Below are 2,500 nucleotides of genomic sequence, written 5' to 3' on the forward strand. Positions count from 1 at the left end.
CTGGGGCAGCAGGGCCAGGGTCAGACCCTGGCACTCGGGCCCCTGGTGCCCGTGGGGAGCAGCCGCCCGGCCGTGCCGGGTACCCCAGCCCCTCTGTCCCCCATCACTGCCTTCCCGTGCTCTGTGGGGCGAGGGGTCCCGTAAGCCCAGCATGGCTTGCACAGGTTTTACACCGCAGTTCTGAGGTGTAAGGTGCCTGAACTGCTTGTCTTGGAGCCTTCACCCTTCCCCTGCCTTGTAGCTGGGCCTGTAGACCCAGCAGGGGCTGCTCCCTGACTGGCCTTCCCGAAATTCACTTTTCCCCAGTGCCAACCGAGGAGCAGCAGGAACAACAAAATCCTGGTGGAAGTGTGGGCACTCACTGTTCCGCTCTCGGTAGTGTTACCAGTGGTGAACTTCAGCTAGAACTGTGTCAGTCTGTGCCAAAATGTGTCTAGAGCATGGCCCAATAATGACCTAAAACCTTTGAAGTTGGTTATTTAGCAAATAGGCATATTAAGCAACAGAGAACCTAAAAACTTCATGGAGGGGCTCACTTAAGACGCTCAGTATAACTAAGTTATGAAGACCTCGTTGATTTTAACTGTTGTTTATTTCCATTCTAGAAAAACTTCTGATAAAGAAAGATGATACAAAGAGAGTTGTAAGTATTTGCATTTTGTTCAGAAAATGAAGTAAAACGTGCAGCCTCTTTCATTATAATTTCATTATAATTTGAGCATATGCAGCTGTTGCCTGTGCCTGTGTCACTGTGTGGTGCTGGGTCTGGCACTGGGTCATAGTCAGTGCAAGGCTACACTTGTCTAGTTCTGTAAATTCCAATAAAATTGTGAGGGATTTGTGTAAAAATTGTGAGGGATAAAACGGGGAGGGATTGTGTTGGGACAGGTGACAGTTTGGGGTCAGTGTTGCATCTGTAGCCTTGCCATTGCCCTATGCATCCCTCCTTGGCAGGTGGTGATTTTTTTTTTTTATTTGGAACTTAATCACTTGAAGCTATAAATTATTTTAAGACAGCTGAAAAAAAAATCTCTTAGTTTATTTTAGTTGTTCAAGTTTCTGAAAATAAAAATGTAGTACCTCTTAAGGTTTAAGCAATCCTTCCTGGGAAATAATCTCATCACAGTGTAAGGAACCAGCCTGGTGCCATGGGAAGGGTACATTTTCACACACTGTTCTCACAATGACTCTGTTTTTCATCAGATATGCATCGAGGGGAACATTGCAAGTGGGAAAACAACATGCCTGGATTATTTTGCACAAACTACCAGCATTGAGGTACTGGATCTACAGTTCTTTATCTTTATTTCCAACATTCAGCAGTTGCTTGTCCTGACAGAACTGACACTCTGGAAATGTTCTCCTCGGGCACACAGAATGGAGCAGCAGGTTGTGAGCCAGGGGCTTGCTGAGGGACCTCCCCATCTCCCAAATTTTTATACTCAGATTGCAGAAAAGAAAATAATAAAGTACAGGGTGCCAAAAGATCAGTAAAACCTGTGGATTGGAGTCTGTACCTCTGCAAAGTAACAGCAACCCACAGGGGTTGGGCATGTTTGGACATGCCTGTTTGCCATTTCATGTCACTGAAATCTTCGGTGTGTCTTGTAATAAGCAAAGATGTAATGATGTAAAAATACTGATGTCACACACTTGAGATTCTAGTGAATATATGGCTTTTTTGAAAAATGGAAAATCTGTTAAAACTGTTCCTAAAGATTTTGTAGACTGATTTGAGATTTGATTTCATGTTGCTTAGAACAAGATTGAGGGAAGGGCAGGGTTATTGTATTTTTAAACAAAATCAAGATCAAACCCCAGTGAACAATTGTTGTTGTGTACAAAGTGAACAATTGTTTTTGTGTACAACAAATATTAATACTTTTCCTAGCAGAGCTGGCAATACATTTGATAGTAAGTTTTAGGAGTCCCCGTGGAAATGCTGGGTTGCCAGATGTTATTTGGTAATTTAACAGAAATAATCCTTATGAAGTAATTAACTGTTAACCCAAAAGATAGCAGACTTTAATTTGCCTATAGTGCAACATTTTTTAAGTAGCTAGTTAAGTCTCTTAGCCCTGGCTTTGTGGTTGGAGTTTTAGACCCTGTTTGAACCAGGTAAGTCTTGTCATTTTACCTATTCAGGGTAGAAGCTTTTCTGATTAATTTTGTAAAGGTTTTGAATACAGTTTGTTTGTTAAAACAAAAAAAATAGAATTAAAACTAATATGATAGCAGTCTGATCCTCTTTGTGCCAAGTGTTAGTTTCTCTGGCATGAATTTGTGAGGTAATTGGCAGGTCATTAAATGGAATCAGGACTCTGCTAAGCAGTACTTTCCCTTATGTGGGACTGATTTTGACTCAAAAATAAAGAAATTCTGTCCAGGCTCATTAGGTGTTTTACTTTGGTAGTTTAAAAATGCTAAGATGGTGTTATATGTTGATATTTTTCTATTTTTAGAGTTTTTGCTGTTACTTTTTGTGTTCAGGATTCAGTGC

The 2,500-nt window shown here is 41.3% G+C and overlaps 1 protein-coding gene across 1 annotated transcript in view; it reads left to right on the forward strand.

Moving 5' to 3' along the window:
* The first annotated feature begins 356 nt into the window (after window positions 1-356).
* TK2 (thymidine kinase 2, mitochondrial) overlaps window positions 357-2,500 on the forward strand; it is an 11,991-nt gene continuing 9,847 nt past the window's right edge. Inside the window, exons 1-3 of the mRNA XM_027665147.1 lie at window positions 357-375; window positions 606-643; window positions 1,204-1,278. The gene's annotated coding sequence lies outside the window, so the exon portion shown is untranslated. The remainder of the gene's footprint in view (window positions 376-605; window positions 644-1,203; window positions 1,279-2,500) is intronic.

The sequence above is a fragment of the Corapipo altera genome, unplaced genomic scaffold (genome assembly GCF_003945725.1).
Source record: "Corapipo altera isolate COAL_440 unplaced genomic scaffold, ASM394572v1 141, whole genome shotgun sequence".
Lineage (NCBI taxonomy): Eukaryota > Metazoa > Chordata > Aves > Passeriformes > Pipridae > Corapipo > Corapipo altera.